The 25256-nt window shown below is 39.8% G+C and overlaps 5 long non-coding RNA genes and 2 other non-coding genes across 9 annotated transcripts; 4 read left to right on the top strand and 3 right to left on the bottom strand.

The window, feature by feature from the left end:
• The first annotated feature begins 447 nt into the window (after positions 1-447).
• On the top strand, positions 448-529 carry TRNAL-AAG (transfer RNA leucine (anticodon AAG)). Its single transcript has one exon. It is a non-coding gene; the product is annotated as a tRNA-Leu (tRNA).
• Positions 530-3030: 2501 nt separating this feature from the next.
• LOC138926273 (uncharacterized) lies at positions 3031-3809 on the top strand. The gene is made up of 3 exons (XR_011442737.1): positions 3031-3235; positions 3301-3612; positions 3681-3809. It is a non-coding gene; the product is annotated as an uncharacterized lncRNA (long non-coding RNA).
• LOC138926272 (uncharacterized) lies at positions 3609-4318 on the bottom strand. The gene is made up of 2 exons (XR_011442736.1): positions 4196-4318; positions 3609-3997 (listed from the first exon to the last, which is right to left on the bottom strand). It is a non-coding gene; the product is annotated as an uncharacterized lncRNA (long non-coding RNA).
• Positions 4319-16027: 11709 nt separating this feature from the next.
• Positions 16028-16473, bottom strand: LOC108127621 (uncharacterized). Its single transcript, XR_001773430.3, has 2 exons — positions 16302-16473; positions 16028-16231 (listed from the first exon to the last, which is right to left on the bottom strand). It is a non-coding gene; the product is annotated as an uncharacterized lncRNA (long non-coding RNA).
• Positions 16474-17336: 863 nt separating this feature from the next.
• On the bottom strand, positions 17337-20859 carry LOC108127607 (uncharacterized). Of its 3 annotated transcripts, none has more exons than XR_011442626.1 (4): positions 20123-20262; positions 18090-20060; positions 17417-18027; positions 17337-17351 (listed from the first exon to the last, which is right to left on the bottom strand). It is a non-coding gene; the product is annotated as an uncharacterized protein (transcript). The 3 variants fall into 3 exon arrangements; XR_011442625.1 differs by lacking the exon at positions 17337-17351 and adding an exon at positions 17397-17411 and having other exon boundaries at positions 17486-18027; XR_011442627.1 differs by lacking the exon at positions 17337-17351 and adding an exon at positions 20845-20859 and having other exon boundaries at positions 17775-18027; positions 20123-20787.
• A 102-nt stretch (positions 20860-20961) lies between these two features.
• LOC138926224 (uncharacterized) lies at positions 20962-21550 on the top strand. Its single transcript, XR_011442628.1, has 2 exons — positions 20962-21310; positions 21383-21550. It is a non-coding gene; the product is annotated as an uncharacterized lncRNA (long non-coding RNA).
• A 1214-nt stretch (positions 21551-22764) lies between these two features.
• LOC108127577 (uncharacterized) lies at positions 22765-25095 on the top strand. Its single transcript, XR_001773424.3, has 4 exons — positions 22765-22925; positions 22987-23832; positions 23897-24826; positions 24888-25095. It is a non-coding gene; the product is annotated as an uncharacterized lncRNA (long non-coding RNA).
• Positions 25096-25256: the final 161 nt, after the last annotated feature.

The following is a 25256-nucleotide window of genomic DNA, read 5'->3' as shown; positions in this document are numbered from 1 at the left end:
TTGAAAACTTATTCAAACGCAATTCTCATATTCATATTTCATAACGAAGCGAATCTTTCATCTAGTTATACGACGAAACAACACTAATACTATACCCTAAATCAATTCAAGATACAATATAAGCAAATTACAAGGGAAAAGCATAGTTAAACAAGCGAAATGCTATAATTAATACAACAAACATAGAGTGTAGCCGAATACAAACCAAATTTGTGGATCAGCATCTATCGTATCATAAAAGATCAGCCGGAATGGGCAGTCATACAAGGAATTCTCTCAATGTAATGGTTAATCGCATAAGTGAAGCTAATTGAAAATTCAACAGTGTTCAACAACTAGAAGATAAAATAAAATAAAGAACAAAATTAATAAAATAAAGGTGTGCTTTTACTAATTTTAGTTTGGGTCTCATTCTAAATTGAGTATTCTGACCGACCAACGCAAAGGGGTAGCGTGGCCGAGCGGTCTAAGGCGCTGGTTTAAGGCACCAGTCTCCTCGGAGGCGTGGGTTCGAATCCCACCGCTGCCAAGTGTATAGCTTTTTTGTTTTTAATTTTTTTATTTAAATAAAATGTATTTTTCAAGTGCTGTCAGCTTGTTTGGCAATCTGGCCACAGCTTTTCACAACTAGTTCGTCCTCAAACTGTTTGTCGGTGTCAAATGCAAATACCTAAAAACACTTTTCCACGTCAGTTTAGTTAATGCGCCAACCAGCCAGCCAGGCAGAGTGCTGAAGTTCCAAAGGGAAAACGGGGGAGAGGATGGCACTCATCTGCATAATTTAATTACATTTAACAATAACAAAAACACGGGGTACACGCACACATGCCCCAATACACGCTGACGACGTGCGGCGTTTTGCACTAATAAGCGACAGGGTCACCCTGCCCCCCAGCCAGCAGCAGCCCCAGAGCCTCCACTCGCAGCTCCTGCCACCATTCGTGCAACTTGTCAAGCGTTGCTATGCACCAAAACAAAAGTCTCATGGGAGAAGCTAGAGGTGGCAACTGAAATAAATACATCCATTTCAGAGAAAGGTAAATTTTTAAGGAAAGAATATTTTTTTATAAATAAAAAATTTATTTTAAATATTATTCTTAAGTAACTTGTAAAAGCTTCTTCTCCTCTTTATCATTATTAAGTCCCTTGGTAATTAAAACAAGCTATTAAAAATTTTAAAGTTTAAAAGAAAAACATGTTCTTTTGGCAAACAACTTTCAAATTCTGCATTTAACTATTTTTGAGAGTACCCTACCATCGCTAAATGAGCCAACGGTTGCCACAGAGTTCGCTGTGGCATAAACAGTTGCACATCTGCATGCCCCAGCCACTCCCCCCGGGATGCTGGGAGCCGATGTTGCTGCTGCTCCCTCCGGTGTTGTTGCTGCCTGTGCATATGCGACATTAGCACACGCAAACAACGTACACACAATTAGAAGAATTAACAATATTTAAGGCAGCAACAACACGCTTAACTTGTTGTCAAGATGTGCCACGGTGTTCAGGGCCAACAAGGGTGGCATGGTGGCATGGTAGGGGCCAACAGGGCTCCGCTATCTTACTGCCTGCGGCTGTTGTTGCTGCCATACTTGTTATTTAGTTTTGCAACGCTTCCGCTGCATGTCCGCTGCTCCAGCCGCAACTTATTGGCCACAACATGCCAACTTATTAGGCAAAATCGCAAAAGTTATAAATTGTTTTACAAGGCGCACATTGTTGCGGCCAGAACTGAGAGTGTGGGTCCTTCAGATGGGTTAAGGACAACAGGAAGCCAGAAAGTTGGCAAGTGTTGTTCATATTAAGGTGCAATAAGATCAAAGTGCAGTGAAATCCAATTTAATTATCCCAGAAGGAGTTCTTATTTCAAAACAAATGCCGTATCCCCATTGTGACAACATCATTGTTGCCAAATTTAATTAAAGTTCCTTCGACTGTTTCCTTTTCACCCCATAAAGTTGCATTCTAGTAGGAAAAATTACAAAATATTTTTAATTGCCAGCCCTAAAATTTATGCCACTAAAATTGTTTTTGAAAACAAAAGGAGTTTTCCCCTCTGGCTTGTTGGGAAAAAAAGAAAGCTTTCGCCCCCAAACATTTTGTCTGCTGTGCTAATTTATATGTTAATTTTTTTCACATTTCCATACAAAGACTGAATATTATTTTTGTGCTATTTCATATTTCGTTGATGCGGTCGCTTTATTTTGAATACAAAAACAGGAAAGGATGCCGAAAGCCCCCAAAAACAACACCAACGAAGGCAACATAATGCCATCGTCTATTCAAAAAGGCGTTTCGGTTTGGTTCTTCCTTTTTTAGGGTTTTATTTTGCATGAAATTTTCGCTGAACTCGCACAAAAACAAGCCGGTCATGGGGATTGAGGTTTGGGGCTCGGTGCTGGGGACTTGGGGCTTGGGGCTGGTCAGAGGTTCATAGGCAGCTTTTTAATTTTCAGCATGAATTAGAATAATAGTCAACGGATATTACACAATGGCTGCCAAGGGGCGTGGTCGGGGCTACTCATATTGTTGGGGATTTCCGGTCAGCTCGGGTTCAGTTTTTGGGGATTAGGACTGCTGGCCATTAAGGGAATAGTTGACGGAAGAATCTTTAATGAGAAACTAACAGCTGAGGGGGAAAATTAAAAATATTTCTACTCTTAAGGGATTAGAGAAGAAAATCAGTATCCCACAAACTCAAAGATAGAAGTTTAATTTAAATATTTAATAGTTCCCGGAATAGTAAACCATATTTCTTTTGATGTGGCTGCCGGGCATCTCCGATTTCCTAATTATGTTTGGAATAAATACAAATTTAGCAAAGTATTTAAAGGGCAAAAAAACAAAACGCCACACACTCCTTGGAAGTGCAAAATAAGCAGTGAAAAGTGAAAAACAAAAAACAGTAAAAACAAGGACGTAAAAAGTGCTGACACCTTTGAAAAATTTTCACGCTAATAAAACACAAAACATGCCAGAGCAATGTGAAGAGCGTGAAAAACGTGGAGGAGTCCACAGTCCCCGGCACGGGGACCACTGAGATGGATGGCGATAAAGTCAGGGCAGCCATGGCTGGGAGCGTGGGGGTCCGGGACACCCTCGAAGAAGTGGGAATAGGGCCGGAAAACCCAACAAAAGGAGCAGCCACAAGCAACCGCAGGCCACTGAGGAACAGGAGGGCCGAGTGCGGACCCAGGACCTGTTTTGTATTTGTCCCAAAAAAAGGAAAAAAAAAAAAGTAGCAAGCAAAAATTTGTTTTAATGCCGCGCTCTTTTTATGCTTTCTTTATAACTTCTTTTCAGCTTTTTTGTCATGTTACAATTTTGCAGCGACAGCAGTAAAAAATATATCGCCCTCGCCACCCGACGGATGCGGATGCGGACGCAGTCGCCAAGGCAACCGCAACTTGTGCAACATCATAAACCCATTTGCGTTTTTAATTAGTAACATCGCCACTTGGCCGGAGTGAAGGGTTGGCGACTCCGTGGGAGTCAAAAGTAAATGACCATGCACAAAATGTTGCAGTGAGGCAGCATCAGCGACTGAAACAGATAACAAGTCCTGACTCTCCACTCCACTCCACACTCCACCAAAAAAAAACTGGAGCAAATAAGGTAAACATTTTTAATTGCCACAGAAACAAAAAATTATTAAGTTGCGGTTCTGTGCCGGTTTCAAGTAGTGTAGGCTCAACTAGCTAGCGACCAGGACTCGCTCTGTCGGGGATTCATCCTCATCACCGTCATCATGAAAGAGCTCGCGAACAAAGTTGAAAAGCGTAGCCCTCGAGTGGAGCAGCCTCCGGTCCGGAATGGTTTCGGTTTCGGACCCGTTGATGGTCTTCTGTTTCCATGCATATTTTTCCCCATCTCCACTGGCTGGCAATTGGTCAAAACCACGCTTGAATGTGGGACAATGACCGAGGGTCTGACCGACGCAGAGGACGGGCTTCCGACAGAGAGGTGCTGACAAGGACCTTTCGAGGTAAAGGGATAATCCCTGAAATGCAGTAAAGCCAATTAAGTTTTAAGTGAAGCTGGTAACAGAAAAATGCTCACAATAAATAGTGTTGTTTCTTAGTGGATTCTACTAATTGAGTAAATAAAAGAAAACATAGTTTATATTTTAATAAGAATTAATTACTTGAAGTTAATAATACATGGATGCAAGTCCTGTCTTTTGTAGAACATTTATTACATTTTTGACGGGATTTCAACGCTTTGCTTTCATTTTAACACCCAAGGTATCCTCGTCCCAAACTGACAATAATAAATTATGGTACGACTTTTACGAGCTACCCCGTCGACAAGGACTATTAAAAATTACATAATTGCTGAACTGCAGCAAACTCAGGAGTCAGACACAAAAGGTCTAGCCTTTCCGGTCCACTCTTTATTATTTTTTGCGTGGCAAATTGCATTATTTGCTCTTCGATACATTGGCCAAAGAATCGGGGATAGACAAGGTCTGGGAGGCAGTTGAGGACTTGAACAAATTTGTTTATGAAAAATTATGAAATCGACCGTAACTAATCGATTACGTAGCCAAACAAGCCCGGCTGGCAACAGGGCTAGAACATGGCCAAATATTGCAAAAATGCTGTCAAGGAAAAGAACCGGAAGAAATTAAAAGTAATTATTTATATTCAAAATGCTATTTGACAGTTTTCACAGAAACATTAATCTTGTAAAAATCAATTTATCTATCAAATAACTATCCTGTAAAAAAATATGTAACTACCAATTCATCGGCCAAGTTTTAAGCCCAGGGATATAGTGTATTATTTCATGTAGTTACAATACTTTTAGTAACAAAAAAAAAGTATAAATCCCCGATGTGTTTACATTTGTGTTAAGCTACGAGAAAAAAAAAATATATGTATATGAGGAAGATGGAATAACCCTGCGAGCAAACAGATTGTTTAAATTGCTTGTAAATAATAACAACAAACAAGTGCCAACAACAATGACCAGCAATATTGGGTATAATTCTGTTTTTGGCTTGATTGTTTTCCTACTCGATAAACTTGTAACTGTGTTTGGTTTTTAACAAGCCACCGAAAGGTAAGGGGCCCCCAGGGCGGAGGAGCCAGTAGCGGAGCAGCTAAAGCAGCATTTACACAGCAATTGAACCCTAAAGTGCCGAAGGGTTATGCCCTCTCCCTGGGCCAGGTCAAATGAAATGCGTTCGGAGCTAGAAGAGTACAAAAAATGAAGAAAAAACAGCGGCATTTTATCGGCAGGGCAGGCGACGCTGTTGCAAAAATTGCATTTTATTACACGTTCGATTGATTCCAATGGGGCCAGCCGGGTTAAGGGCCATGGGTTAAGGGGCAGTGGCAGTTGCAGTGGCAGGGGCATAGCCCGGCACTTGCCTTTATTAAGTGGAGGGTTTATGTTTATATTTACAGCCTGGGAGTCATGTGTGAACTTTCACAGCGAGTGCGCCAATCTCCACCCCGGGGCCAGCTCCCAACTCCACAGTTCGCCTCAAATTGAAAATGTCGATTTAACATTATGAATTATCGTTTAGCAAATGGTCAATATTTTGCAGTTCCCTGTCGCTATCAAAGTTGTTAGCCACATAAATTGTTTGGCCATAAACAATCAATTACTTTGTGTTCGCCAAAGGCTCTATCTGTGTTTTTCTCGCTGGAGCGTTCTCGGGGGATATGAAAGTCTGGCGGTCTGTACTGGCAGTTCTCTTCATGTTTACCAAACAAAATCGAGTTCATGGTGGTCTTTATAGTTGATATGGGCTATATTTTGCTCTGTTATGGGGCATTCAGAGCAGTTTCAAAACTTTGAACAGATCCGAGGGACAGACAGGCGGTCGAGTGTGCGAAAAAGAATATTAAATCTTTCGATTAATGAGAAAGTTTGAAAGCTTAGGTTAGGGATGGGAGTATGTTTCCAATTCTTTAAATTGATTTCCTTGCTGGCTATCCAACTGATTCCTTTCTTTACATATCAACTTGAGTGATCCTTTGTTTTCGCCAACTGGAAATCCAAAAATCCTTTTGTTTATTTGACATTGCTTGACTTTAAGGGATTGTTGTGGCCATTTATTGCCATATATATTTCGGTATTTTCGTGGTACTGCCAACTGTCAATAAGTCCTTACCCTGTCAGCACACATGACACCCGTTCCCGTTTCCGTTGCCATCACTTAACCTCTTTCCCCCGCCACGTCCACATCCATTTCCCGTTCATCTCCGCCTCCATCCTCGACTGTCGGGGCTTTCTGCGCTCCCGTATATTTTTTTTTCCAGCGTTTTCAAATTAAACTTAAACTTTTTTCATTTCCATTCAGCACACATAGAAAAAACTGCCAACGAATCCCCATCACCCCTTCGCCAAGATCCCAGCAATTTTGCTGCGCACATGCGTTTCAATTCCACTTTTTATACGAGGTAGTACTAATAGAGAGGAAGGTACTCTACATTCTATAAGGAATATGAAAAAGATATTTAAAATTATTATATTATATGTAAATGTGATTCAAAATGATTATAATATATTTATTCCCATATTTGCATTTTCAAACATTATCTCTCTTAATGGTACTTCATCGTAGATTATTGAAAAGTAATCTGAAAGTATTGAAACTTTTATTTAAAAATAATCAATATTATATAGTCCAAATTATAATAGGTAGCTCCAGATCGATAACATTTTTTTAGGCATTCCTACGGTTGTATTTCTGGTGGGTCTGATTCCTGGTATGCCGCGTGCTCAGCGTGTTATTTGCTTATTTGAAGTTTCCGCAGGGAACAGAGTTCGGAGTTGAGTTGCCCCGGAAGGGGGCGGATAAAGGGCGGTGGCTGGACTGGGGGACTGGTGGACGGAACCCAACGAGCGCACAGTATTAAATCGTCTGTATTGTTTACAATCAGAAAGCGTTTTATGGACTTTATATAGACGAACGAGTCAACTGCAAACGAAAACAGGGGCAACATATTGATTCGAGCTCCTATTCCTCAGAAGCCCTCAAATAGACGCGGGACCCCAAGGGAGTTACAGTTGAACGATTTCGGTTTCGTGTTTGCCTTGGCGGATTTTCAACCCGGCAAAAGTCACGTTTTAATCGCCAAACATATCGCGCAAATCATTAATCAAAATTAAACAATAATTATTGCCACAAATCGTATTCCCAAGGAGAGGGCACTGATATTTTCAGGTGTTTCTTCATTTCGGTTTTTGTGGGTGCGTCCGAAGGCTTTATAAATAGACGTTGTGCGGTTTTAATTGAGCTTTAATTATGTCTAATTAAGCGTGGAAATAAGTTTTGGCCTTTTTTTGTTGCCAATTTTTGTTTTCTTGGAGTATCATATTTTTCGGCAGCGTGTGAACACCATTAACATATTTCGGGATGGGGGTAACTGGGTCTTCCCAATCGGTTTCAAGTTTATTCATAAGAACACAACGATTAAGACATCGTAGATGGTAATTAATCAGGAGAAAATATTTATAGAACTTTATATATATTATACAGCATTTAGTAGTAACTCTAGTAAAACAGAATCCGATCTGAATGTAATTTCTTTAAAGAAGTCTTAAATTTTTATTGTATTTGGTAAGCGCTCTCCTCTGATGATTATTCAGAGCCGCCCGCAAATGAGCCAGATCCATTTCGAGGCTTAATCTACCAAGAAACGGTCTTAAAGTTCTTGCCTCCATTACTGACCATAAATGGTCCAACTCTTGGCTTCGGCTCGACCGGGAAAAAGTCATAAAAACAAAAAACTGTTTGATTTACGTTCTTCTAATGATGCCTCGCAACAATCAGCCACAATTGAGACCTAGAACAGAAATACTCGCGGCCAGCAATAAATGGGGGGAAATCGAAGCCGCAGAAAACCGAGCCAGAAAATCGGCCGGGGAACGGCATTATCGCAGGCAGTTCGTGGCTTAAGTCTCGCTTTGATTGCCACAACAAGAAAAGGGGGCTGCAAGGAAATAAAACCAAAAAAAAAAAAATGAAAAATAAAAGAAAGAAATCCAGCGGTATTCAATACTCTTGGCACTATAAATTACATGGCCTGGCAAGAAATCGAAATCATGACCAGAGCGCTCCGCGTATCGTCTCCGATTATGAGACTTAAATTGACCGCCAAGGAGGAGAGGGCGGAAAGCGATCGCATTTCGAGTCATAAATAATCATAGTTGTGCCATTTATTATGACAAAATATCATTTGGACATTTGTTTGCGGCTCAGGGCCCTGCTCCTGGTTCTCCAGGCAACCAGTCATCCAGCCATCCAGCCATCCAGCCATCCAAGCCATCTAGCCATCCAAGCATCCAGGCATCAGCCCCCTCTCGCCACGCCTCTGGCTTATCGCCATTGTTGGATCTCGTTGGCATCTCTCGGCTTTTGGATTTTTTTCTCCCATTTTTTGTTCCGGGCTTTGAATTGTTTGCACAATTTTCATTGCAATGTCTTTTTGTGCTGCGTTTTAATATAAATTATTTTTAACAATTTGCTGTGTAGCTCCTTCTGCACCTCTTTCTTCAGCCGCTTCCTTTCAGCAGTCCCCTCGTCAAGTCCTATAGGATTTTTTTGTATTTTCGAGGGCTCTTATTGCGCAATACGGGACTGGATCTGAGACTGCGACTGGGGTCGACAATAAAGCACAAAAAAAGAGCAAGAAGTTGGAGTTTCTTGCTGAAAAAGTCAGGTTACTGGATACTCTCACAACGTGGATACAGATTACCTGAGAAGTGATCTTAAATTCCCTTCCAAGATTTGTCATAAATCTATATAAACATGTATCTCTCTTTTACCGTCAAGACCTTTGTAAACACAGTCTCCCTGGCAGTCCTTGAACTCGACTTTGTTTAGAGTATAGGCCAGAAGTTTTTGCTGGCCCAGACGCCTCAGCCTCAGACCTCGGGCCCTTGACCTGCCTCGGCGGCTTCAACCAAAGGCGCATTAATCTCAGCCAACGAATGTCAGGAATTGTGGCTATGCCGACCAACTGGAGGGCTATGCCGGGTCGGCCCAACTGAAATCTTGTACAAGTTTCATTTTGTTTTGCTTATTGTTGCCTAGGCGCTGTCGAACAATGTTCTTAGTTAGCATTCCCAGCCAGTTGCAATGCCGTGCAATTTTTGATAAGCCCCCAGGAGGAGGACTACGGACATCGAGCCAATGTCAACAGCATTCCCGGCTAGCCTTGGCTTCGCAACTCATTTCGATTCGTCTAACATCAAATCGAGCTGAGACGCTCTTGGCCTTCAGATCTTGGCTATCTAGACTCGGTCCTTTTGTGCGAATAGTTCACATAGCCGCGGGATAAATATTGTCAGGATTATTATTTACGACCGAGAGTGGCACAAAGCTGAGAGCTATTGAAACTTTACCAATTGAAGTCAAGCAGTAGTTCTATATTATATTATTAGGATCTATGGTTCAGGCACTTGCATCGTGTTGCATCTCTCCTAAAACATCCCTTCTAATTAAAATTTCCAGAATCTTAAATACTTAAGGAGCCTTTGCGTGGGTCCTCCCTTCCACATTCCCTGGCTCTGGCCCATCCTCGTATCCTCGCCTCTGTTTGATCTCTTAATGCAGCAATGCAGTGTAATTTATGCTGCAGCATTTCCCGTACTCTCCTCTGTGTTTATTTTTAATTTTGTTTTCATTGCTGCACGCGCAACATTTCAATGTCAGCCGAAGCACCCGCTCCATCACCCTCCTTAGCATCTGTCTTATGTAATAGTCTGGCGGCGGTGGAGTTTTCCTCGCCGCTTCGTCACCTTTTCGATTGTGTGGCGTTATTTTCGTAACACTTGAAATGCTCTTAATTGGTTCCGGAGCTCGTCTGGAAATAGTCATCCCCCCAGCCCCAGCTCCAGATCACTCTCTGGGGTTCTGGCGCTTCACCCCTTCGGTTATTAATATTTACAGACAGGCCACGTAATTTACAACAGTTATGAGCTGGCAGCCCCTAATAAATATTTGAAATTCCTTTTGATGTGTTTGGATGGGGAAGTGGGATTTAGAGTCAGCTGTCCAATACGATAAGACTATTTTTGTCTGTTTCCAAATAGAATATAAAATGAAGAAGAACTGTGATATTACCTCTTGCTCACTAATGTCCACCAACCCATAAGCCAGACCTTTCCGCTTTTGCATGGGCCATTAAAAACCACAATGATCTTAGGGAAAAATTTAAGGAAATAACTCAAGCTGCGATTCTGGAAGATTTGAGAAAGTCGAAATGTGGCAGAAAGCTGTTTCCCATGGGTGGACGTGGACCGGGAGGAGGCAACAGGCGATGCCGAAACCAAAGCTGGAGCCAAATTTATAATATCACGTCGGTCAGCGGCGGTCGGTCCTCTCTCCTCCTAAAGAGCATGGAAAATTCTAAAGAAAAACTCGGAAAAACTTTAGCATGCAATGGCAATTGCAATAAGGGAACGTGTCCAGGGGGGGACCGGAGGGACGGAAAACTGAAAATCCGGAGGATGCGGGTGGGGCATAGATTTGGAAACCAAACTGCACGACTTTAGCGTTTTTTGATGAATGCGACGACAACAAAGAGAGGCACGGGATGCAAGCTGGAAGGGAGCTGGGTTCACTATAACTACAGACTTTTCAGCTGCGACTTTGGAACTTGCACCGGCCTCGCCTTATTGCTGAAATTCACGCGACTCGCCTGTCCAGACGAGGCCAGACCCGAGCGGGCCGAGCCAGACCGGGCCAGGAGACAGAGCCAGAGTTATGAGCCGCAGCTTTAGTTTTAGTTTTAGTTGTAGTTTTACGTTAAAGGTCTGGTCTGTCGGTGCCCTTATAAACAAATTTCCAGCCGGGTCCACTGACCAGGCCAATGGGAAAGTACGAGTAATTTAAATGCAAAGCCAGGCGGGCAAATTGTGGCCGTTTAATGAGCGATTAGAGCGTCTGCGGACCAGGACCAGTGCCAGTGCCAAAACTATGATGATTATGATGTTGATGGGATTAAGGCACGATACTAAAATATGGCCAGTCAGTCGCCGTTATGATTGCAAGTAGATTGAACATTAACCATTTAGGAAAAATGTTATTAAATAGTACGCAGAGAACTTTTACTGGGAGTCTCTTACTTTGAAAGCCTCGTTGGGAATATCCCACACTTGCCCGGCTGTCTTAACCCTTTCACGCCAGCCGCTCATTATGCTAATCACGAGTGCAAACCTAATTGAACTTAAATGGAAACTCATAAAACGCTCTCCAGCTCTGTTTGCCGACGAGCTCATTGAAGCCGCCACTTGCTGACTGAGCTGAGCCCACGCGATTAGTCAAAGGAACACCATCCAGTGTTCCCTCGAAGCGAGGCGAAGGCGAGGCTAGGCGAGTTCACAACTCAGCCCGAGTGTCAATTAAATTAATATCAATTAAAAGCGGCTGCAACTTGTTGCATCCACTCCCCAGTTCCTCAGCTCCACAGCTCCTAGCTCCCCAGCTCGTCTTTCTTTTCTGCACTTAAGCTGGCAAATTATGCACACGCCATCGAAATGTGGGCGTTGGGAAGTCGGGGATGTTGGGGATGTCGGGAATGAAGGGTTGTCTAGTTGCAACTATGCTGGATATTTAATCAGCAGTTTCCTGTGGCAGGCAGCTTAAAGATGCAGTCGCTACAAGTTGCTTTTTGTCAACGCCAGCAAGGATTAATAGAGCGAAGAATCGGAGCAGGTGGGGACCCAGGCCCAGATCACCGTTCAACTGCCAAAGTTGCAAAAAACGCTCCCGTGGGTGAAGTGTCACAAAATTTGCACGCAAACGCGGCATGCCACATGGCAGCAGAAACGTCGAGTGCGGTGTGCCACCGATGCACAGATACAGATACGGATACAGTTACAGCAGCAGTTGCAGGTAGAGATCTAGAGCCAGAAGCCAAAGTTGAAGTCGAAAGATGTAGCTGTCGGTGAACATCCGACAAGGATGCCAAAAGCGATGCCACAAAAATGACAATAGAAGGTGCAAGACACTGTCACAGTTTTAAGTCTTTCTTTTATTTATAGAGTCTATTTTACATCTTTCTTAAATCATAAAGATATATAGTTTTTTCTTAAAAGTATTTCTTTTTCTATAAGTATTTCTATTTTCTTTCCAAGCATCTCCATTGAAATGGCACATATGTCAGCGTGTGTTGAATGCCACCGATGGCTCGGCTTCAGATGCATCAGCTGTCAAGGTTGTCCTGGGAACAAAAGCTCCAAGAAAAAGAATGAGAACTGTGCACAGTGAGAAGACATTGAATTTTATTGATTTTTATAAATTTTTCAAAGACAAACTTTCCTCTTTATGTTTTAAAGTTTCCAATTTAAGAAGCTATAATCTACTTTTAAATTTCGAAAATCTCTTTCTTTCAATATTTATTTTCAGTGCATTTTCGACTTTCCAATCCCATCTGTCTCCGAGTATCTTACGCACGCACACGCACCGCATCGCGTCGCATCCCAGTCCTGGAAAATGTGCAAAAAACTTGGCAAAATTTATAGCGACAAATGTTGGCTTCAGATACAAGGGACGGGCTGGCTGGAGGAGCCACCGAGGGTGATTGTGAGGAGCAGTTAGTCGGGAAGCTGGCTGCTCAAATTGAATGTCAATCGATTTTAGTTTTTAATTTAAAATCCCTGCCGCTCCTCCCACCGGATCCCTTGTAATTCGGCCTGACGTGTGTGCACTCGAAGAGTGCAACTTTAAGATACTCGTACTGGCATGTAATTCGATCCAAGAGCTTGATTGCACTTCGTGGGCGTGGCAATCGCGGCGGTGCCATCGCGAGGCAACGGTAAACGACAATCAGGATGGGCGGGAAATGTTTATTGGGCGACCTGGAGAGTGGAGCCAGTGGCTGGGCTCTCGTGGGAGTGGTGCCTCTATGTGGCGCCTATTCAAATAATGGCCGCCTAATTGTTTAATTGATAACCAGGCGAATCCCGCCACAAACTTGTCTCGCATCCTCGATGTGCGGTCTGTCTGCAATTTGTGCAAATTGCACGCACATTTCCCAAGCCCCCTCCCAGTCCCCATCCCAATTCCACTCGGGAGTCCGTAAACATATCAACACCTGTTATATGGCACACGTCCACGGCCGAAGCCCAACACAAATATTGAAAATCACTAGGAGCACCACGGCCACTGGGAGCGGCCACGGCTGCAACCTAAATAAGTTTTATTTGCTTGATTTAACCAGTCCAGTTTTATACAAAAATGTGTGCACCAGAGTGTGTGGGTGCAGTGTACACTAGTCAATCAATGGGGACACGCCGACGAAGGACGGCGGACGGTGGACAGGACATTTTCATGCCGGAGCAAAGCCGGACAGGAACGCTGGTCGGTGGAGCCATGAAAACTGGCGAGTGTCAGGTGTGCCTGGCTCTTAATCCCGAACGCTGGTCGATTGTCGCGTGCAAAAATGTTTCAGTGTACTGGAAGAAACCAAAAGGATAATGATGCAATACAGTTATGGTCCTTCGAGCTCAAATACATCACGGATCTCTACCAATATCATTTTCCCTTTATTTAATTTTTGTCAAAAATCTAATTAAATGTACTTTTAATTTAAAAATATTTCGTAAATCCTTTCAGTGTTCTTTCGGGACCAGCGGCCTTTCGCGTTGTGTGCCTCCTTGCTTTTGCAGCTGCATTGTCAATTTCACACGCCAGTTGGTTTGCTCCCTGTTCTGCTCTGTTCTGGTCGTGGTCCTTGGTCCTGGGTCTGAGTCCTGGGCCCTTGTTTCCGTTCCCCCCTCTGGCACTGGCGGGTATTTTGTTATTGCATCCACTCGTGGCACGTTCAATTGATTGAATTGAAGTCGCATCGCAGCGCATCTCATCGCAGATGAATGGAATGGGGCTGGAACGTTGATGTCCTGTCAGTGTTATTGTTATTGTAGCCCGGGCTTGTTAGAGCGTTTGTTTTTGTTGCTCGATCATACGTCCCTGCCAGCCGTCCCTCTCTCTATCGGCTGGTATGTAGCAATTATTCAATTTGATTTACTTCGCCCCCCTCCGCTCTTCTATCGGTTTTGGCACATTGTTGTTATCACACTTGAATAGCTGCCAAATGTGTCGCCCGTTGGCGGCGTCACACTTTACACCTGTTCTCCTCGTCCTCCCATCCCTCCGCCCATTGCCCAGCCTCCGCCGCTCCCCTTAGGCTGCTGCGGCGGAAGTCGGTGTTGCTCCACCGGAAGTGAATTTAATGCAAGTGCAATGCGGACAGCCGCTCGGTAAGCGACCATTAACACCCTTAAAGACCGATTTAATTTCACACCTATAATCGGAGATTTAATAATGGCATTATTACTGTAAATACGGATTTCTGTAATGGAAGGATACTGTTGGTAACTGTCAGGACTATGGCATGTGTACTCTCTATATTGTCTATAAAAAGTCACATTACTAAGTTGACCTTTACATCAATCGCTTAAATGTCTTTCCGCAATCATTTGGAGCTTCTGATGATGCAACGTTCGGGACACTAAAGCAGACAAAATAAATCGTTTTATCCTGCTGTTTAGTACATATTTTACAGCAGTATAGCCCCCCAGGCGAGTGTTCCTGTTCCGTCAGACTCCTTTGAACCTTAACAAATAGCGACAAAAATTGCAACAAATGTGTTACGAATGGTTCGTGATCGTGGCATGACAGAATGTCGCTGGCAACAACAGCCAATGCTATGCCGAGGCTGGAGAATTGTAGACCAATGAGGAAATCGTTACCTTGGCTTAAACCACTTAAACATCACGAGTTGAACTCTTAGCTGCCTGGGACTGGGCCCGATCTCGGCCTGGGTCTTTCGGGAGGAAGACTTTGGAGCCGCGCTCCAAAGTGGTTGATGTTGATGAGGAGGAGATGACGAGGACGACAACCACAAAGGAGTTGACAACAGCAAAAAGCCAACAGCAACATTTAGATACACTTTAAACAAATCTTTGCAGTTTAAATTCAATAGTGGCATTTAAAAAGCCAAAGCCAAATCCATTGCTAATGATAGAACGGTTGGGTTCCATACCTAATAATAATAAAAAAAACTTTTACTTTACATTAGAAGCTATACAAGTAGTAATATTATATATAAATAATATTTTATTTAATAAAGAATTCAGAACCTCGTTTAACCATCCGCCTAACTTTCGGCTCCGTGCAGATTTAGTCGCGTTGATGAGAACGAGAAACAGAGCGGGCCAGTAAACGGCAGATAGGGTTTTTTGGTAGCTGCGGGCTGCTGAGGAGGCTTGTTTATTGTTTTTGTTGCCTGTTGGTATCTGGAGACCCAAATGATTACAACGTAACCAAGTGTCTGTCGGCTTTAGCCGTGTTGTTAGTTGTTAGTTGTTACTTGGAGCTGATGCAATAAATCGCCAACATTGTCCGAAGTGGTTGACGCGATTGTGATAAAATAAAATCACTGGCGAAGCCGAAACACGATTTGTTAGGCCCTATAGGTACTATGCAGATGCCATTTCTCTATGGATATTGACTAAACTATACACACCATGGCCTTGTCCCACTTAGCCTTCCCCCAATTGCATCCAATTCTTATCATATAACCAACTGACGGGACGACACGTAGAAAAAGTTAACACACTCGTACATAGTCCCACACTGCCACAAACCCTTCGAACTCGCTTTATTTCGTTTGTTTGGGGGGATGCGTGTTGGGCGAAAGAGGCGGAAAAAGTTCTAGTAACCACTTAGAGTTTTGGGTAAAATCCCCAAAAGCGTTGCGTTGGCGTATTCTAAACTTTGCGCTACTTTTTGTCGAAGCTAAAGTCATTATCATTAAAGCCATACTCTGCTGCGAAAACTTTCACTTCGCAGGAGGGCGAAGCGGAGCGGAAAATATTGTAAATTGTATCTAACAGATACTTTATCGAGCCGAAACAGAAACTTGTGCCATTGTCCGCAAGAAACCGAACTGGCACACATACGGAGGGCTGGGAATTACATGCCAAGATAATGAGAGTATAAGTGGGCGTGGCGGAAACTTATTCTTCGATTCTGCTCATGAAACTTTTAAGAAAAGTTTTCCAATCCTGCTGCATGCAAAAATATACATACATATATCTGTATTTTTTAAATGCAATAAAATAAAAATAATATTCTTTATAGCAGTTCACAGTTTTTTCAATGATTTTTTAGCATCTTCCTCTTTTAAACAAAACCTTGTTGAAATTATTTAATGCTAGCATTTTCCACCCCATACTGGTCCCAAGTCAAGTAGACACCATTTTTCAACTAAAATTAAAAGTAATGTGTTTAAATAATACCATTTGTCATCAATACCTATTCAACAGAAAAAACGTACACGGCGGGCCGTCGGTTGGCCGAGGAGCGGCAACCACAGTCGCAACTAACGAGATCGCAACTACTACCAGAGATCCTAGAGTCTTCATTATTAAACCGATTATTTACATTATAGACTTTATATATGTAAAAGTGGTTATTAGATATGGAACAAATTGATCTTAATTGCAAATTTCTTGCCAAAAATACCGGAAGTTTAAAATAATTCCAAGGTAAATAATTATTAATAGGGAGTAAAATAATTTACATTTTAAGTTATAGATAAAATATTTAGTTTAAATTTTTATTAATACAACTTAAAAGAAAACGGCCATTAAGTTCCCATTAGACAAAATATTTTTCAGGTTTGTTGTCCTTTTTTGTGACGAGATCCATTTAACATGGTGTTTTCCCCAATATGGCCTACCATGATGGCTATATCTTTCCCAAATCTAATTCGATTCAGAAGCGGAGTGCCTTAAACGATTTCTAGACCGATTCCCCACCATTCTGCATCAAAATCCTGAGACAAAATATTTTTCAGGTTTTTTGTTCATTTTTTGTGATGGGAACCCTTGAAAATGGGATTTTCCCTATAGGGTCCAAAGTGATGGCTATATCTTCGCCAATTCTCATCCGATTCTCAAGCGCAGTACCTTAAACGATTTCTAGATCGATTCCGCATCTAGATCTGAAATGGGAACCCCTTGTGGGGCTTTTATTTCTAAAATGGGAAAATGGGCTTTTCTCATCCAATTCTCAAACGAACTACTGTAAATGATTTTAGGATCGATTCCCTACCATTCTGCATCAATATCGTGAGCCAAAATATTTTTTAGATTTATTGTCCATTTATTGTTATGGGATCTCATGAAAATGGAATTCCCCACCATTCTGCATCAACATCCTATGAAAAAATATTTTTCAGATTTTTTGTCCATTTTTCGTGATGGGATCCCTTGAAAATGGGGTTTTCCCCTATAGTGTCCACAATGATGGCTATATCTTCGCTTATTCTATTCCGATTCTCAAGCGGTCTCGATTCTGGATCGATTTTACACCATTGTGCATCCTGAGACAAAATATTATTTAGATTTCCAGATTAGATGTCCATTGTCAATTACGTTCGGAACTAACCGGAAATGAGGGGGGCAAAGTGTTCGCTTGATATGATAAGGATAAATATTCTTAATCAGGATCACCTACTGAGTTCTATCGACTTCAAACTTTGCACACATTCTTCATTCGATTTCTTCCACTAAAAATACAATTCAGTTGTTCATTTTTTCCGATGGTGTCATTATATACTTTATATACTCATATTATTCCAGACTTCACATTCTTACGACTATATCACATGGTTATGAATATTTGATCGTCCAACTAGTTACATAAAGGACTCTATGAAGGTCCTGTATTTTTGTTAGCTGTTAGATATGATAGTAATTCTGTCTAAATTTGTATGCCAATTTTTTGAAAATAAAAATGATGTTGGTTTTATAGCTTTAATCGGGCATGGATTTATTACCAAATAAAAAAATTCTTTCTTTCTTTCATAGTTTCTTTCATACCGAACTTCAACTTTTAAGCAATCATAGGGATTATGTGCTTTTTAAATATTTTAGCTTTAAATTTGAAAGCCCGATGTTTGAAGAAATTTTGCAGAAGTGAGAGGACGTCTGTTTTTTTAGCTTCTTAGCATCGCCCACCATAAATAGGTCCCAGATTTAGTCGGCACCACTTGTCACCTTTAAAATACAGAAATGTTTAGATTAAATCTTAAATAATAATAAGTAGTAGAGTCCATTACGCTCCGATGTAACCAGATATCGACCAGTTTCCTCTTGAGATGCCACCATTGAAACCAGGGCCAAAGTCACAACTAAAAAGAGATTTAGGTTCTTCATTTTGAATGGGTATTGTCATTATTTCTTGCTTTATATACACACAGAGTTCCGGGTTTTGATTATTTACGACTATTTGACATGGATATGGATATTTTGTATGAATTTAATAGATTTGCTTCTCTAAATATTCAACTATTTACATAATAGGCTCTATGGAGGTCTCATAATTATACCCTTGAAAAGGGTATTGTAATTTATGGCAAAAGTTTGGAACTTTTAATTTTCAATTTTTTGAGACATCTCCGAACCTTTAACATAATTTAAATTAGTATTATCTCCTGAGTCGTTGTTAATTTACCTGGAACACGTAGATTACAAGGATATATTGTGGTCATGGATTGGCATAAAGGCTATAGGATTTGGCTCCCTTAAAAATTTAGGATTTATAGGATCCCTTGAAAATGAGATTTTCCCCTATAGGTTCTATAAAAATGGCTATATCTTTGCCAATTCTCATCCGATTCTCAAGCGGAGTACCTTAAACGATTTGTGGATCGATTCCCCACCATTTTGCATCAGAATCCTGATTCAAAATATTTTTCAGATGTTTTGTCTATTTTTCGCGATGGGATCCCTTGAAAATAAGATATTCCCCTTTAGGGTGCACAGTGATGGCTATATCTTTGCCAATTCTCATCCGATTCTCAAGCGGAGTACCTTAAACGATTTCTGGATCGATTCCCCGCCATTCTGCATCAAAATCCTGAGACAAAATATTTTTAAGGTTTTCTGTCCACTTTTCGTGATGGGATCCCTTGAAAATGGGATTTTTCCCTATAGGGTCCGAGGTGATGGCTATATCTTCGACAATTCTCATCCGATTCTGTCTAAATTTGTATCCCAATTTTTTGGATATTTTGTATGAATTTAATAGATTTGCTTCTCTAAATATTCAACTATTTACATAATAGGCTCTATGGAGGTCTCATAATTATACCCTTGAAAAGGGTATTGTAATTTATGGCAAAAGTTTGGAACTTTTAATTTTCAATTTTTTGAGACATCTCCGAACCTTTAACGTAATTTAAATTAGTATTATCTCCTGAGTCGTTGTTAATTTACCTGGAACACGTAGATTACAAGGATATATTGTGGTCATGAATTGGCATAAAGGCTATAAGATTTGGCTCCCTTAAAAATTTAGGATTTATAGGATCCCTTAAAAATGAGATTTTCCCCTATAGGTTCTATAAAAATGGCTATATCTTTGCCAATTCTCATCCGATTCTCAAGCGGAGTACCTTAAACGATTTCTGGATCGATTCCCCACCATTTTGCATCAGAATCCTGATTCAAAATATTTTTCAGCTGTTTTGTCCATTTTTCATGATAAGATCCCTTGACAATGGGATTTTTCCCTATAAGGTCCAAAGTGATGGCTATATCTTCCCCAATTCTCATCCGATTCTCAAGCGGAGTACCTTAAACGATTTCTGGATCGATTCCCCGCAATTCTGCATCAAAATCCTGAGACAAAATGTTTTTAAGGTTTTTTGTCCACTTTTCGTGATGGGATCCCTTGAAAATGGGATTTTTCCCTATAGGGTCCGAGGTGATGGCTATATCCTGACAATTCTCATCCGATTCTGTCTAAATTTGTATCCCAATTTTTTGAAAATAAAAATTACGTTGGTTTTACAGCTTTAATCGGACATGGATTTATTACCAAATAAAAAAATGGTAGGTTGCATTTATACCGATCTTCTACTTTAAAGCAATCATAGGGATTATGTGCTTTTTAAATATTTTAGCTTTAAATTTGAAAGCCCGATTTTTGAAGAAATTTGGAAGAAGTGAGAGGACGTCAGTTTTCTTAGCTTCTTAGCACATCCCACCATAAAAAGGTCCTAGATTTAGTCGGCACCACTTGTCACCTTAAAAAAATAGAAATGTTTAGATTACATCTTAAATAATAATAAGTAGTAGAGTCCATTACGCTCCGTTGTAACATAACCCGATGAATTATAATATCGACCAGTTTCCTCTTGAGATGCCACCATTGAAACCAGGGCCAAAGCCACAACTAAAAAGAGATTGAGGTTCTTCATTTTGAATGGGTATTGTCATCATTTCTTGCTTTATATACACACAGATTTCCGGGTTTTGATTATTTACGACTATTTGACATGGATATGGATATTTTGTATGAATTTAATAGATTTGCTTCTTTAAATATTCAACTAGTTACATAATAGGCTCTATGGAGGTCTCATAATTATACCCTTGAAAAGGGTATTGTAATATATTATGGCAAAAGTTTGGAACTTTTAATTTTCAATTTTTTGAGACATCTCCGAACCTTTAACGTAGTTTAAATTAGTATTATCTCCTGAGTCGATGTTAATTTACCTGGAACACGTATATTACAAGGATATATTGTGGTCATGGATTGGCATAAAGGCTATAGGATTTGGCATGAAGACTCCTACAATGCCCACGCAGTTCAAGTTTGTTTCAAAATCTTGCGATATTCCCGCAGATCAAGTTTGTCAAAATTTGGTCACGTCTACAACCGCCCCCAAAACAGAAATCTGGTTGGAGCGCCAGTTCCTGATGTTTTCCAAGCGCAAAAGTTTCCAACCAAAATTTGTTGCTGAGAATCTATACCGTTGAAGTTGAAACTTTAAAGGTTAGATACATTATGGAAGAGATGAGTACCGGGTATAACATAGTGGGGAAAACTTGACTATAGCCTTCTTTTCTTGTTTGAAAATAAAAACTAGGGACATATATTATGTTTTTTTTAGAAGTCAAGAGTAATGTCGTTTCCATCTGAACCCTGCATGGGATGGAAAATGCCTTGGAAAATAAATTCAGTAAGGTTTCTTAAATAATTACAAATAAAATCCAATCACTGTGAAAAAAAGACCTTAAAATTATATAAGTTAGCGTATCAAACTGATTAATAAAAAAAAAGTTCATCATATCACACGAGGACCTTGAAATTCTTTTTAATCTAATCCGTGTCCAAGTCAGCTATAAAAATGAATGGAAATTATGGGCATAAAAAGTTTTTAAATGAAAATTCTACTATTTATAATACTAAAAATCGCTGTTTTTGTGCCAGTGTTGATGACACCCATGGCATTATGGCACCCGAGAACGGCTCCACCCCCATTTCCCCGTAATATTTTTTATTATATAATATTGGAATGCACTTATAACACTTCTAATAACAATGTTTTTTTTTAAGCAGGACACACCAATCACAGACTGTGCCGTCTTGATGCCTACAGGTATCAAAGATGTTAAGTTATAATATTTAGATGTAAAAAAGCGCCATTTTAATTATAATTATATACATTTAATTTTTAAATAAAAATACATTATTTATTGCTCCACACTTTTTGGAAACTAAAATCAACTTAACTTTTTTTTTTGTTGTTTGGACAAAAACCGTTATACTATAACAGCTATATAAATACTATTTATGTAACTAGTTGGATAGTCAAAAAAGCAAGTCTTTAATATCCATATAGTTAGATCGGTACTCAAGCGAATCCCAATATCTGTACCATGTCTCGTGAATAATCAGAAAATTCGAAGAGTATATAAAACTCGACATAAACTCGACTTCGACCAAAGATAAAGGGCCTCAATCTTATTTTAGTTGTGGCTTTTGCCCTGGTGGCATTGGTGTCATCCCAACGTCCTTGGCCTCCTGGTGCTCCTCCTCCTTTTCGTCCGTGGCCGCAACCGAGGCCACCACCATACAGGCCACCACCATATAGACCACCACCATATGTACAACCTACTACGGCTCGTAAGTGAATTTGCTACTTATTATTATTTAAGATGTAATCTAAACATTTATATTTTTTAAAGGTGACAAATGGTGCCGACTTAATCTGGGACCTGCATGGGGTGGGCGATGCTAAGAGGCCAAGAAAACATCCTTCATATTCAAATATATCGAAAATACATAATCTTATGATTGCTTAAATAATAAATATTTAAGCGGTTAATAAAGAAAACTTATAAAATCCCGAATATTCATAACCATGTCAAATATTCTTAAATACTGACATGATTTTACCAACTGCTTATTTACTAACCTTGTAGGGTCGAAAATTTTTCTTCACAGTGTTACTTTTGACCAAAATTGAAATAACCTCTGCGAGGGTATAAAAAGGTAAAATTAATTTATATCATAGAACACTATATTAGTAGAAATTCGAAAATTGTAGGTTCAATTATATTCAGGGGATAGGGATGAGATAGTTAGTTATGTTATTACATAAATTACAGATCTGGATCATGTTCCGCATAATTGGATTAGGGCTCGGTAACCGGAAAATCAAAAGGATTTCGTTATCCTGTAACATAAAATTTAGCTAAATGGAATTTTGAATGATGTGATGTTTTTTGATGGGACAGTTTGTGAAGCAGTGTAAAGCTTTAATGATAATGACATAAGCTAAGACAAAAATAAGCACAAAGTGACTTTAACAAAAAGTATTTGAGTTAGGCCAACGCAACTCTCTAATATCTATACTAAAGATTCTAGACCATGTCTAATAGTCGTGAATATTCGGAAATTCGAAGAGTATATAAAGCACCCTGTCAATGGTACTACAAATCAAAAATGAAAAATCTAATTTTAGTTGTGGCTCTTTCCCTAGTGGCATTGGTATCATCCCAACGACCTTGGCCTCCTTGGAATCGTCCGGGACCGAGACCACCACCATTTAGACCACCACCACAAATTCGGAGACCTTATGTCCCACCTACTACGGCTCGTAAGTGACCTTGCTACTATTGTTATTTAAGATGCAATCTACAAATTTTTATTTTTTTAAGGTGACAAATGGTGCCGACTAAATCTAGGACCTGCATGGGGTGGGCGATGCTAAGAGGCCAAGAAAACATCCTTCATATATAAAGCTTAAATATTTCAAAAATACATAATCCAGAGCCCTTACGATTGCTTAATGGTTTAGGTTCGTTCAATAAAGAAAACTTATAAAATTCCTAATATTTATAACCATGTCAAAATTGAAATAACCTCTGCAAGGGTTTAACATCCGGTGTTTTTAGAAGAAAGTGCATATATGATGCACTTTATGGTATCGTGTGGACTATACAAAGGGCTATCTTGTAAATAAGTTTCCGCCATGCCCACTTATACTCTCATTATCGTGGCATGTAATTCCCAGTCCTCTCTTCCCCACATATGTGCCAAGTTCTCCAAGTTCTTTTTGGCTCAATAATGTGTCTTTTAGATACAATTTACTATACTTTCCGCTCCGCTTCGCCCTCCTGCGATGTGAAAGTTTGTGAAGCAGTGTATAGCTTTAATGATAATGACATTAGCTGCGACAAAAATTAGCGCAAAGTGACTTTAAAAAAATATTTTCGTTACGCCAACGCAACTCTCTAATATCTATACTAAAGATTTTATACCATGTCTAATAGTCGTGAATAATCGGAAAATTCGAAGAGTATATAAAGCGCCCTGTCAATGGTACTACAAATCAAAAATGAAAAATCTAATTTTAGTTGTGGCTCTTTCCCTAGTGGCATTGGTATCATCCCAACGACCTTGGCCTCCTTGGAGGCCTCCTCCGTGTCCTCCTCCGTGTGGTCCAGTATATAGACCACCACCACCGCCTTATAGACCGCCTTATGTCCCACCTACTACGGCTCGTAAGTGACCTTGCTACTTATTGTTAATTAAGATTTTCAATCTAAAAATTTTTATTTTTTTAAGGTGACAAATGGTGCCGACTAAATCTGGGTCCTGCATGGGGTGGGCGATGCTAAGAAAACAGACGTTCTCTCACTTCTGCTAAAAATCGGAATTTCAAATTTAAAGCTAAAATATTTAAAAATCCTTATGATTGTGTAAAGCTTGAAGTTTGGTATACATAAAAATTTTAATTTTTTTATTTGTTAATAAATCCATTTCCGATTAAAGCTATAAAACCAACGTTATTTTTATTTTCAAAAAATTTGGATACAATATTAGGCAGAATCGCTATCATATCTAACAGCTAACAAAAATACAGGACCTTCATAGTCTTTTATGTAACTAATTGGAAGATCAAATATTCATAACCATGACAAATATTCATTAATATGGGTAGTCTGAAATACCATGAGTATATAAACAAGTTTTGATTACACTATCAAAAAAAATGAACAACTGAATTCTATTTTAGTTAAATACGTAGTTTAATAATTTTAATGAAGAATTTAAAATAAAATTAAAACTGAGAGACTATTTTGCGGTCATGGATTTATTACCAAATGGATTAATTTATTGCCTGATCAAATTTTTATTATTATGCTGATCAAAAATATATATCCTTTTAGGGACGAATATGGGTCTTACAGTACCTTTTGCCAGGGTATATGTAATTAAAATACCTCCATAGAGCCTTTTATGTAACTAGTTGATGGTCAATGAAGAAAATCTATGAAATCCATATAAAATATCCATATCCATGTCAAATTGTGAGTACTGTGAGTATATAAAGCAAGATATGATGGCGACCATCAAAAATGAAGAACCTCAATTTGTTTTTAGTTGTGGCTTTTGCCCTGGTGGCAATGGTATCATCTCAACGTCCTTGGCGAATCTACCGTACCCCAAATCCACCAGCATGGAAACCGATATACGTACCACCTACTACAGCTCGTAAGTGACTTTGATACTTATTATTATTTACGTTGTTAACTAAACATTTAACTTTTTTCAGGTGACAAATGGTGCCGACTTAATCTGGGACCTGCGTGGGGTGGGCGATGCTAAGAAACTTAGAAAACAGCCGTCCTCACACTTCTATAAAGTCCCTTTAAAAATCGGGCCCTCTAAATTTGAATCTTAAATTGTTTAATAGTTAATGTTTTTTATATGGGAACTTAACATTTTATTCATTTGGTAATAAATTCTTTAGAAATTAAGAATGTGTGGCAGACGGGAGGTGATTTGATATATATTTATAGGGTCGGAAATGACTCCTTGTAAGAGTTGTATACTTTTAAACTAAATTTTAATACCACCTAAAAGGGTATCAACAAAAAAGGATATATGTGTAGGTTCCCATAAAGTTCAAGGTGTTTCTGGA

This window comes from Drosophila bipectinata, chromosome 3L (genome assembly GCF_030179905.1).
Source record: "Drosophila bipectinata strain 14024-0381.07 chromosome 3L, DbipHiC1v2, whole genome shotgun sequence".
Lineage (NCBI taxonomy): Eukaryota > Metazoa > Arthropoda > Insecta > Diptera > Drosophilidae > Drosophila > Drosophila bipectinata.
The sequence above is the reverse complement of the archived record's forward strand: the minus strand, read 5'-3'. Positions and strand labels throughout refer to the sequence as shown.